Source organism: Tursiops truncatus, chromosome 15 (genome assembly GCF_011762595.2).
Source record: "Tursiops truncatus isolate mTurTru1 chromosome 15, mTurTru1.mat.Y, whole genome shotgun sequence".
Taxonomy (NCBI): Eukaryota; Metazoa; Chordata; class Mammalia; order Artiodactyla; family Delphinidae; genus Tursiops; species Tursiops truncatus.
This window is the reverse complement of record NC_047048.1, coordinates 18,921,824-18,934,326: the sequence shown is the minus strand read 5'-3', so window position 1 is coordinate 18,934,326 and position 12,503 is coordinate 18,921,824. Positions and strand designations below refer to the sequence as shown.

At 42.2% G+C, this 12,503-nt stretch overlaps 1 protein-coding gene across 1 annotated transcript in view; it reads left to right on the top strand.

Moving 5' to 3' along the window:
* The window catches only part of HS3ST4 (heparan sulfate-glucosamine 3-sulfotransferase 4), a 743,578-nt gene that overhangs the window by 70,856 nt on the left and 660,219 nt on the right, over positions 1–12,503 (top strand). Inside the window, exon 2 of the mRNA XM_073792188.1 lies at positions 9,294–9,373. The gene's annotated coding sequence lies outside the window, so the exon portion shown is untranslated. The remainder of the gene's footprint in view (positions 1–9,293; positions 9,374–12,503) is intronic.

The window sequence follows — 12,503 nt, the reverse complement described above, 5'->3', positions numbered from 1 at the left end:
ATGCCTGTTGTGAGGAGTTTGGCATCGCTTGGGCCACTGTGACGTGTTCCTAGGAATACCTACCAACATTTCTGTGGTCCCGTAGGTTGCTGTGCTTTCTTATTCTCTTCTGCTATTTTTCTACCGGTAGGGTTCAATATCCACCTATCACGTCTTATTTTCTCCAGCCTTAGTTTGCAAGATTGGAATTTTACCTTGGTCCTTCTTCCTGAATTTCTGCTCAGGCCGTTTAGGGTCCCAGTTTTCTCTCTAAGTCTGGAGGCCTGATTCTGAATTCTAGCCCCATGGAAGGGTTTCATAATCTTGGCCCAATCTCCTTGGTGTTCATTGCACTGCTGTCTTTATTTCTAAAATGTGTTCTCTGTGGAGGTCCAGACTTAGGGAACTTGTTTGGACTTCTTATCATTTCTTGGATCCATGATTAATTAATTCCTTCAACAAATTTTTATTGTATACTATGTGCCAGGTAGTGTGCTTAGGGGGACAAAACGAAAATTATCCTTGACTCCACAGATTCTTCAATCTAGACTGGGCTGGGTGAGGAGAGAGAGACAGAGAGAGGAAACAAGTATCTAAACCGACAGATGAAACTATTACAAGTTATGATAAGTGCTGTAAAGACAATAACCATGACGCTGAGATAAAGAATAATTGAGTAAAAAGGGGGTGTGTGTGGCCAAAGATAGTGACTCTGAATAGGAGACCAGACCCGAGACCCAAGGGATGAGAAGGTGTCAGCCATGTGACCAGTGGAGAAAGTACATTCTGGACAGAGGGAGCAAACTGCATGAAGATATCTAGGTAGGGAAGGGCTTTGTGGGCCTGAGGAACAGATTAAGGCCAGTCTGGGGAGAGGATGGTGTTGGAGGGAAGATGAGGTTACAGATAGGGGCCAAATGGTACAGGACATTGAGACCTTGATAAAGACTTTGGATTTTCTTTTCTGGTTTCATGGTAAACCTTTAAGGGTTTAAGCAGGGAAGAGACCTGATAGGATTTATGTTTTGAGAAGATCTTCCTGCTTAGTGGAGAATAGGTGCTAGGGCAGGGCTTCCCCTAGCATCACCCCAGTGGGTACCCTTTATGTAGACTGCACTGTGAATGGTACCCCGTGGGGCTGGACCTTGGCAGTAGCCCTTCTAAAAAGGCAGGAAGACCATTTCAGGCAGTGGTTCTCCACTCGGGCTGCGTGTTACACTCCGCTGGGTTGGGGGTAGTTTCTAAAGAACACTGATGCCCAGCTGCATCTCCACCCCCAGGCTATTTAAAATCAGAACCTGTGGGAGTGGGCCCCAGGAGTCAGTGTGCAGCCATTGTTGAGAACCGCTGCTTTGGAAGAGGCTGTCACAGCAGCCCAGGCAGGAGATGATGACCATCTGGACCGGAACAGTGGCAATAAAGAGTGCAATTTGAGATATATTTTTGAACAGAATAGACAGGCTCGGCTGAATGTGGAGAGGGGGTGAATGGGAAGAAACGAGGATTACTCCCAGGTAATAATTACTCCCAGGTAATAATTGCCCAGAGCTTGGGCAATTATTAGCAATACAGTAAGTTCCTTACATTCGAACGAGGTCCGTTCTGAGAGCACGTTCATAAGTCCAATTTGTTCGTAAGTCCAACAAAGTTAGCCTAGGCACCCAACTAACACTATTGGCTATACAGTACTGTACTGTAATAGGTTTATAATACTTTTCACACAAATAATACATAAAAAATAAAGAAAACATTTTTAATCTTACAGTACAGTACCTTGCAAAGTACAGTAGTACAGTACAACACCTGCCATACAGGCGCTGGTGTTGAGTGAACAGGCAAGAAGAGTTACTGACTGGAGGAGGGAGAGGAGGTGGGAGATGGTAGAGTTGAAAGATTGTCAGCAATAGGAGATGGCGGGCAAGCTGCAATGTCACTCATGCCTGATGTTGATGGAACGCACGTTCACATCTCTGAAATTTCGCAAATTGAAGGTTCATATGTAGGGGACTTACTGTAGTTCTCAAACTCTAGCATGCTTCAGAAACACCCGGAAGTCTTGTTAGAACACAGATTGCTGTACCCCACCTCCAGAGTTTCTGATTCTGGGTGGGTTTTGAGAATTTGCATTTTGAATAAGTTCCCAGATGATATTGTCAATCCAGGGACCGTTTTTAGCCCAAGAGGAGAGCTTTTAAAATGCCCAATCAGGCCACATACCAATGAATTAAATCAGAATCCCTGGGTGTGGGATCCAGACACTAGTACTTTGGAATCACTTGGGAGCTTGTTTAATACATTTAAGTCCGGCCAATCCCCAGATTTTGAGTTAATTGGTCTGGGGTAGGGCTTGGAAACCAATGTTTTAAAAGCTCCCTCAGAATTCTTCTAATCACATGTCACAGCTTTCAAAACCAGAGCACCAGGTGGGTGGTGATGTCATGTGCTGATACAGGTACAAGTGTTCTCTCCAACTCTCCACCATGGTTTCAGAAGTCACCTACCTCAGAGAAGCTCACTGTCACTGCCCTAGACATACGAGGTTCTTAAAACATCTGAACCAAAAGACAGAGCTCCCTCCTTTTCCTTTCTTGCTGTAAACACATGATGTACAATCCCCAGGGAACCAGTTGTTAACTCAGTCCCCAGAGAATACAATAGAATGTGTCACTATTTAGGAATAGCTGTGCCCCATTGTATCCTCTGTGCCTAGCACAGTGCCTGAGCCACAATAAGCATTAAATATATATTTATTGACCAAATATTATAAAAATGAAAACTTTATGAAAAGTGAAAAAAGCTCAGGAGCTTTGGAACTTTAAATATTAGCACTCATCAACGAGTTCCATAAATCTCTATGCTGGTTGTGAAACTGAGATTTTGATGTGGGTCCCACTGCAACACACCCAGGTGAAGTCAACGTCGACCCAACAGCTTCCAGGCCACGAGGAAACAGACAAGCTTGCAGAACCCTTGCGGAGTTTCAGGGGGTTGTCTTGTCAGGGTGAACACATCCTCATGGTATCTCTAATGTAAGAGGCCAGGTGCCACATGCTCTGATATGTTCTTCATCAAGGCATTCATATGACGCAGCTAATGAATTCACAACCAGCATCCAGGTTATGCAAGAAATGTCACTCTTTATTTGATTAAGTTCCACGCTGAGCCAGCAACCTGCTTAGCTGGTGGGAAAATCTCTGTTCTCTTTATTGAGAGTCACTTTACTCTTGTGACTTGCCCTGTGGGCATGGGGTTTTAGGTGGAGTAAAGTATTTGGGGAGGTTCTTTCTAGTCTTAGTCCGTACTCTTTACCTGTAATAATAAGCCCATATGGCACCTTGAAATTGGGACGTTCCGCCTCCATTCTGCGCCTGGGCATGAAAAACTTCACTGGGGCTGAAAGTCTGGGTGTGTCCAAGGCCCAGCCTGGTGAGTGTAACACACACAGTCCTACCAAGACTTTCAGGCTCTGTGGGGCTGTGGATTAATAATCCCACTACTAAGGATCCCATCTCTTTCTTTTTGCGGTGGAATCTCTCTCCTCTCAGCTTTTCCTCTTACTCACCATCCTTGGGCACACACCATTCTCCCATCCTCCTCCAGGATGCCCACTGTCATCTTCCTGGTGATCTTAGGTTTTCACAAAGGCCAGAGAGAGATGTTGTCTTTCAGGAACTTTGACTTTCTGCTCTGAAAACACTTTGAAGAAAGACAAAACAAAGGCCTGGCTACCTTCTTAGACTAAGAGAGGGAGAAGTTCAGATTCCAAAGCACAAATGCACTCTTGTTCTTGTAATTCTTCAACACATTAATATCTCAATAAATTATCTTGCCACAATGGTAATTTGGAATAGTATGTATCTCTGGACATCAAACCATTCTAGATGTCAATGTCGTTTAATTTCCCAGGTTTTCTGTGGCTATGGGTGTGGGGATAGCCTCTGAATCCCCTTGACTCTGTCAGTAACGAGATCTCTGCTGACTTGGAAAACTTCTTGCAAACAGAACAGTCACAAATCTTCACAGGTAAACATCTGCACAGCTCTGTGGATTGTTCTGGAAGCTTTCTCTTAACATTAAATTGGCATTTCATCAGAACATCACTTACTAGTCAGAAGTGTTCCTATTCAAAGGCAATACAATCTAATTCTCTCTGCAAAATAGGCCAGATTACACTAATGAATCTCTCTAGAGGGAATATTTATCCGAATTTGAGTGTCATTAGTAAATATGGCCCGAATAAACATTTCCTGGGTACCAAGGGCCGAGGACTCAAGGAGAGAAATATCCTCAAGGAACTCAGTTTAAGGGGGAAATAGCCACACAATTTTTAAAATATGAGGTGATAAAACATGAATAAAAGGCTCTGGTGCATAGTGGAAGAGCCAATAGAAAATTCATAGAAGAAATGACCTTTGATCTGGGTTGTGAAGGACACATGAATATTTTTCAGATGGGGATGAGAGAGGGGGCATTCCAGGAAGGAGAGCAGCCAGAGCAAAGGGACCAGGGCAGAGCTCTGCACACTCCGTGAGGCGGGGTGTACGAGCGTTTGTGTGCGCCAGGGCGGGCATTGGGAAACGAGGAGCAGGGGATGGTCGGAGGTGGTTTTCAGGAGGAGAGCAGGGAGTATAAGAAGTTTCTCTAAATCTGTTACCGAAAGTGAGGTCTGGCTGCTTGCCACTCTAAAGCCAGCACTTGAGAGGCAAGGTTGGTGGAAAGGAAAGTTTGCTGTCTTCTGGAGACCAGTAGCTGGGGGTGGAGAGGGGTGGGAAGGCTGAACTCATGTCCAAAGGCTGAATCCCCACTGACAATCAGTGGGCAAGAGCTTTTAAAGGGGAGTTTCAGGGGTAGAAAGGTGGAGGGAAGAGGCTCCATGCAGAAACAGCAGTCAGCTCTGACAGTCATCTTGGAATTGGTCCTGCGGTGGTCTGATCAGCATCATTTGATTGTTCTAAGTACAGTTAATCTTCAGTCCTAGGGTCGGTTTGTTCCCATTTCCTTCAGGCCAATTCTCGGAATTGTGGCAGCTTATGTCATGGCTACAGACTGATCATCTTGTAGTTAACTTCTTCCACCTGGTAGGGGTTTCAGTATCTATAAGACAGCTCACGGGATAGGGCTCAGAATATTACCTATAGCCCTTGAGGAGGAATTAAAAGTCCTTGACTTTGTTAATGACTAAACTATTATTATTATGTCCTGTTTGACTGCTTTCCTTTACTTCTGTATTTTCCCACTTCTCTGATTAAAATTATTCTTTGGCTAAAGTTTTTCTACAGACAAAAGGCAAGTGGAGGACATGGCAGGGAAGGACCACAGGGTCCTGCTCTGTTTCAGATTGAACCTAGTTTTATGACTGACATGTAAATCTTTTGTGTAGTTTCTCAAATAATGCTATCAGTAAGACAATGACTACCATGACTGCTACTGTTCCTACTGGTATAGAGCTAGTGTTTGTTGCTCTCTTACTAGGTCTGAAGTTGACTGTATTTTAGGGATTGTCTTACTTGATCCTACCGTCTCGATGAGTAGTTCTCCTATAATCCTCGTTTTATAAATGTTGTTCTCCGTATTCTCACATGTTACTTTCTGTTCTGGCTACTATTCCAGATGCCTAAGGAGCTCATGTGTTTCTATGTGACTGGCTTATGCCTTCAGTCGTACAGTTTTTGTTCTTGTTTTTAATTTTATTTTTTAGAAGGTCAAAAGCCCTGTTTTGAGGCAATATGAAGTTGCCTGGCATGGTGTCCCCTTACATCTGTTGCTATACCACTGGATGTTTTGACCTCACCATTTTGACCCCTCTGTTTTGACTTTGGGAACACTTGTTCCTGCTCTTTTGACCCTGAGAACATTTTGAATCCAAGACTTGTAATTAGAATCATATCAACTCAGATGGACTCCCCATTCAGAAAGTGTTTTCCGCAGTAAATTCCATTAAGCCAATTTAATCCCTTGATCAATTTTCTCCATAGCAGTTAAACCATTTCCAAAAGTGTTAACTCTTACTAAAATTATTTTCATTTGGATCAATTATTTTCCATTTAAAATTTGAAACAAAATTTGATGTATTGACTAGGCATTATCCAAGCAAATTTTATTGATTTTGGCTTCTACTTTGTGTAATAGTCCTTATTTCTATTAAGTCTATTTTTTTCCTGGGTCAAAATATACAAATCTAATTTTTTTAAAAAACAAAATTTGATTCTTCTGTCAATTTGTAGTCAGTAACAAGTTGTGTTTTGTGGTTTTCACTGTTATCAGTTTTATTTAGCATTGATTATTTATACCAGTAATTTAAAAATCAACCCATCACAAACTGAATTAAAATAATGATGCTTTCTATTTCTTATTCACAGGAAATTGTGAAAAATGTTCTGTGCACACTTGTATGAAAGAAAAAAAGATTAAAGAGAGAGAGAGAGGAGAGAGAGGAACAGAGTATCAGGAGGACGAAAGAGACAGAGATAGAAATAGAGATGTAGAGAGAAAGACATAGATGGAAGTGAGACCTAGCAAATGAGAGAGAGAGGAAAAGAGAGTTTGAGAGGGAGATTGGTTGAGAGAGAGGGATGCTGTTTGCTAAGCTTTCAAAACTTTGTCAGAATTTAAATGTCCATGGGGGTCAAAATGTCAGGATATGAGAGCAGTGTTTGCTATTGATCAGTGATGGAGAGTAAGGTCATCCTGAGCAGAGGAGCTGAGGTCCTCATTAGCCTTAGGGAGGAGCATGGAGGAAAGGTCTGAAGCCAGCAAGAGTATCCAGAGAGCAGCATGCAAGGCACTGCTTGACAGTATGGCTCTCCAGCTTCACTACAAAAATACAGACTACTAGGCAATACCAACCTGATATCCCAAATCACTTGAAATAACCTGTAGCTGAGGGTCGTGGACTCCTGTTGTCTTTAACATTTTCAAGATGAGAGGCCATTGGTGTGGATTTACATTGTATCTTACAAATCCAGTAGAAAAGAGGGCTGGTGCCTTCCAGGACCTCATTTTCAATGACTAGCCATTTCCTATTGGATGAAGTTCAACTTCTGTTAACACAGAATACTAGATCCTTCACAATCTGGTTGGTGTCCGCCTCGCAATCGTCCATGCCAGTGGACACTTCACTTAGGCTGTTCCGAATGTTTACTGTTCACAGAGCACTATGATGCTTCCTTGTTCTCTCCATGTTAGTGTTGCCTGGAATTCCGTTTCCTGCTCTTCTGCCTGGAAAACTCATACATATCCTTCTGAGCCCTTCTTGAAGGGGTTCTTTCTTCTGTGAATTAGGTAGAGGGTGGAAGAGACGTGGTGGTGGGGATACTGTTTTGAATGTGAAACACAGGGGAGTGACTGGGGCACAGTGTGTGCTGGGGGCAGACAGAGAGGGGCTTGGAGGTGATCCAGGACTAGGAGGGGAACTAAGAGAAACAGGCAGTTAGGAGGGATTGGGGACATAGTGAGGTCTGAAGGAGATTGGGGGAGATGTAGACTTAGACTTGGAGGACGTTACAGAGAGTGTGAGGGGAGGGAGGATGTGAAGAATTAAGTGTGACTAGAGGTAGCTGGAAGGCAGTAGAGATCAGGGCCGGGGAGAGTCAGTTGTGCACACCTCTGTCCTCTATAGCACCCCATGAAGACCCTAATACAGCACTGAACACATTGGGTACTGGATGCTGTGTCATTTGCCTTCTGTAATCTGTGAGCTCCTCTCTCAGCCCTGGGCCATGGTTGGGAGAAGTGTGCAATGACTGAGCCTCCATCCCCATGGGAGAAACTCTCTGTAAAGAAGGAATGAGCTGGGAGGCAGTACCCCCACCCCCCGCCCAGTCTTTAGGAGGTACCTGCTCATCTTTCCGCAAGACAGTCTCTACCACATCACCAAGCTATGCTGTTAAAGCACCAGAAGACCACTAGTTCTAATTCAGATTCCCCCCAGCATTCTCCTCCATGGCACCTGTTCATCTCCCTCACTGGGTAGAACCCAGGTTGTGAAACTGGAGGTCTTTACCTGAATTTTCTCTTGAACTTAGGTCTCATTAGGTTCTCTGTCTGGGCTCTGTCCTGGGCTGAAGGTGAAGATCATTTGCTAAAAGTTAGGAGCTAGGTTGAAAGAGAAATATAAAGTGAGTTCACCTAATAGGGACATTTGGAGGAAAAAGTGTCTGTGATTCTCTTATGAACTGCTGCATGTGACTTGAGTGACCTTGTGTAAGCCGTTTGATCTGTCTGAGCCTGAGTTTCTACATCTTCAAAATGGGGATCAAATAGCTATCTTGTAGAGCTGTTGTAATAAGTAAATGTGTTATGGTACATTTAATGTTTATTTTTTCTATTTAGATTCTAATACTGTTTCAATTGATTTTTCTGTCTGGTTTAAGGTTGGAATTTAACTTAATTTTTTCCTGAATGAATAGAAAATTGTACAAAACACCTTTTATTGAATAACCCCCTCTTGCCTTCATCAATGAGAAATTCCATATTTACCATACACTGAATTCTGATCTGTCCATTTCTGGGCACTCAAATTGTGTTCTATTAATCCATTGGCCTACTCCTGGGCTAGTGTCTTACTGTTTTAGTCTTGCGGTTTCACAATCTGTTGTGATGTGTGGTCCTCTATCATTGTTCTCCTATTATGAGATTTTCTTGGGCTGTTCTTAGGCGTATGTTTTTCCCCCCTAGATGAAGTTTCTTATCGAGTTACTAAATTTTTGATTTGGAAAGTACAGTTTTTAAAAAAATGATCTAGCTGCTTTTTAAATGTAACACCATTTTTACTTGAAAGAACAATGACAGATAAATGATGGTTATTCAGATATGGGTATTTCCTGAGAATGAATGAAGTGAGTCTATAACTTTAAGGAAGGCAACTGACAGTATTGCAGATGCTCAAGTTCATCCTCCAGGGGAAAATTAGAGTTTCAAAAAACGTGTATGTGCCACCCACCATGAGCTCAACAGCTTCCCAATTCTTAAAGACATTTCTGATGAAATGGGTGATATTAACTGATGCAATTTAAAAAATGTTGCATAATGAAATGCGTCACCTTTTGGAAGTTCTGCAAAGCTCAGTGAACCAATAATTTCCAAATGACCAATGCATGATGTTGCAAAAGCATGCAAGTAAAAGACCCATCAAACTATATGATTTACCAATGTATTTTAATGTAGCAGAATATGAAAAGTTCGTTGATAGGATTTCATAGTCTGTATTGCAAATAACGCTTAAGAAAATAAGCGCTTGTCAAGTTTGGGGATTGTTTCAAGAAGAATATCCATAATTATCTGAAAACATTGTTACAATACTATTCTCTTTTCAGTTACACATCTGTGTGAGGCTGGATTTTCCGTATTACTTCAACCAAAACAACATATCACAGAAGACTGAATGCAAAAGCAGGTAAGAGAATCCAGCTCTTTTCTATTAAGTCATATGTTAAAAAGATTTGCAAAAAGTATGCAAAATAACACCACTCTTCTTGCTAAATGTTTTGTTTTGGAACAAACTATTCTATATATTTATTTGTTTTATTATTTTATTCTTCATAAAGATATTTTATTATATTACCATGTAATGAATTAGTTATTTTTAAGTGAACAAATAGATTAAAATTAAAAAAACATTCTACTTTAATTTCTAATGTGGTAAAATTTGCTACTTGTAATACACACAAACAGATTTCTCTAAGACTGTAAAGGGATCCTGAGGTCAAAGTTTGAGAACTACTGGTCGAGGCTGTGCTGCTGTCCAAAAGGCCATGAGCTGCAGATGGCATCGCTAAAAATATGGAAACAGCCTGGGTCCCTGCAAAGATCCCTACAACTCACATTGGATTGTTATGTAAATGAGAAATAAACCTTCACTGTATTAAGCCCCTTAGGTTTGGTAGTATAGCCTAGCCTAAGCTGCCTAACGCACACACTCAGATCTGCGCTTTAGGGAGATGATTTCGGAGGTGGTGTGAAGGATTGGTTTGGGATGGAGATGAGGATTCAGGATGAAACTGAAAACAGGGAAATGAATTGTGAAGTCATTTCAGTGGTCCAGTCCAAGGTCTGAACTGAGGCTATGGTAGAAGGCTACAGAGAGGGAAGAACAACTATAAGATGCATCAAAGACAGAATTAGCTGTATTTGGTTAGCAGTTGTGGGGAGGTAGGAGGAGAAGGCAGAGAAGTCTTAAGATGTTGAATTTTGGTCCTGGTGGAAATAGTGAAATTATTTATGAGATCAGTAACTCAGTATGCCTAGAAGAAATTTTATGTGTTTTGAAGGGAAAGGAAATGATGATTTCCATTTGAACACTTGAGTTTGTTTTGCCTGTGGGCCATGCAGAGATAAGAATAACAAACACTTAGGTGGTTCTTACTATGTGCTATGCATTATTTTAGGCACCAGACATACTAACTCATTTAACATACACAACAATCTTAAGGAGGTACTCATATTCTCCCTACTTTATAGTCATGGGAGGCTGAGGCATGGGAGTGAAGTGATTCATCCAAGTGAGGTGATCACCCAGCTAGTAAGTGACAGACTGGTGATTGACACCCAAGCACTTGGGTCTTAGACATTACTGTGTTATTTAGACATTATGTTATTCTGTCTCCTTATGTTATTCTATCATTACGTTATTCTATCTCTTGATACTCAGCAGCTAGTTAATAATCTGAGTCGTGGGTTCAAAGAGAGTTCTGGGTTGTTCCAAACATTAGATTGTGTATTTGTAAATTCCATCAGAAAGTCACTTATGTCAGCAAGGATAATACTTTCCACTTTCCCTCTGTCTGGCCACATCAGGAGCAGCAGGATTGAGTTAACTCCGCTAAACAGTCCTAGCCTGATGGCCCATCTGAAGGTATGGCAACTCCTGTTAGATTTCCCTACTTCACAGAAGGAGAACCCAGCCTATCACAAGCTGGGTCAGAGGACCATGCCTTTAAAACAAACAGGGGAATGTCTTTGAAAGAATGGGAGTAGCCACCAGGGTTTTCCAAGAACTGCAAGGATTCATCTTTGCTGAGTTGTCTTCTAGACTCTGGATGAATGAGTGCCTGCACTGCACACCTCCAGGGGGCATCATTCACATCTTATTCTGTTTGAATGGTGAGCTCTGGAGTTGCTTCGTGTACCGACATATCTCACTCTTACCATTAGCATCAGTTTCCCATTTTCCTGTGGACCGATTTTTGAGTAACTATGTTAATATTTGGCATCCGTTCTTGTGTTAAACTGACAATGATTAGGTCCTCAAGTCTGCTCTTACCTTATCAAACAAAATTTGGAATCTAATTTATGCTTATATCAAATCACAGCGTTTTGGCTTTTCCACTCCTATTCCATGTTTCCCGCTCGTAATGTAGGTGCCTCAGTGTCTGAGTGAGGAAAGAAAAGAAAGCTCTCAGTGCAGCCCAGGAAACTCTACCTAATACTCTGTGATATTCTGTGATAATATTCTTTTCTCTGTATGAGAAAAGAATCTGAAAAAGAATGAATATGTGTATATATATATAACTGAATCACTTTATTGTACACCTGAAACTAACACAACATTGTAAATCAACTATAGTCCAATAAAATTAAGAAAAGAGATATCTAGGAAAACAATAAGTTATCCGAAAAAAAAAAGCTCTCAGATTTTCACATTCTCTGTGGGGCAGGGGGCAGGGGGCAGGGAGGGAGGGGTCCTGATGGACATCTGCCCTCTCCATTTAGGAGACCTTATAGGGGAGGTAAAAAGAACATCCCCAGGACTTTAGTCATCTCAAGTTCCCTGCAACCCCATCCTGAGGAGCCTCTGTTAGAGCTAGGATAAAATCCACAAGAGATTTGTTTCAAGATGTACTGACAGTTTCCTCGATTTATAGCCTAAGTCAACTGAGGACCGTCAGCTCTTTCAAGGTAAGTGTACAATGGGCAGATGTGAAGTGCCAGGATGCCTCATTGAAATGAAAGCTTTATTCCTTTGATTCAGATCCATATGTGTAGCATGCTTCCTACGTTCTAGTCGCTTTCATACAATTTTTTGAAGTCATTATTTGTATGCCAGATGTCAACGGCTTGGGTGTTCCTACAACCTTCAGCACACTGGGTTTACCTCGTCCTCTGAAGTGTAAATAAAATTGGTGTTGGCCTTGTAAACATCAGAGTTCCCTGGGGAGAGGAATGACAGCCTCTCTTTATAGAGGTGTGGGCAGGATGAAGGAGCCAACAAGAGTTGGTGAAACACACAGGAATAGCAACAGTGGGGAGCCATTACCACTGTGGGGGAGGGATGGAGGGAGAAGCAGTGTTACTGGAACCTGAAAGCCCTACATGTGGGATGGGGCCAGCCAGCCAGGAGTGGTGGTGGTAGGTGGGCTGAACCAGAGCCTAGCAGGGGGCCAGGTGTAAATACCCCCCGTTCTGTCTCCTCTCACTCTCTGAGCTCTTGCTGTCACCTCCCACTGGCTGCTTCTGTCCAACAGGTAAGGGATGCCTGGGGATTCAATCTGCAGAAGTCATTACTCCCTAAACAGAGTAGAGCAGTG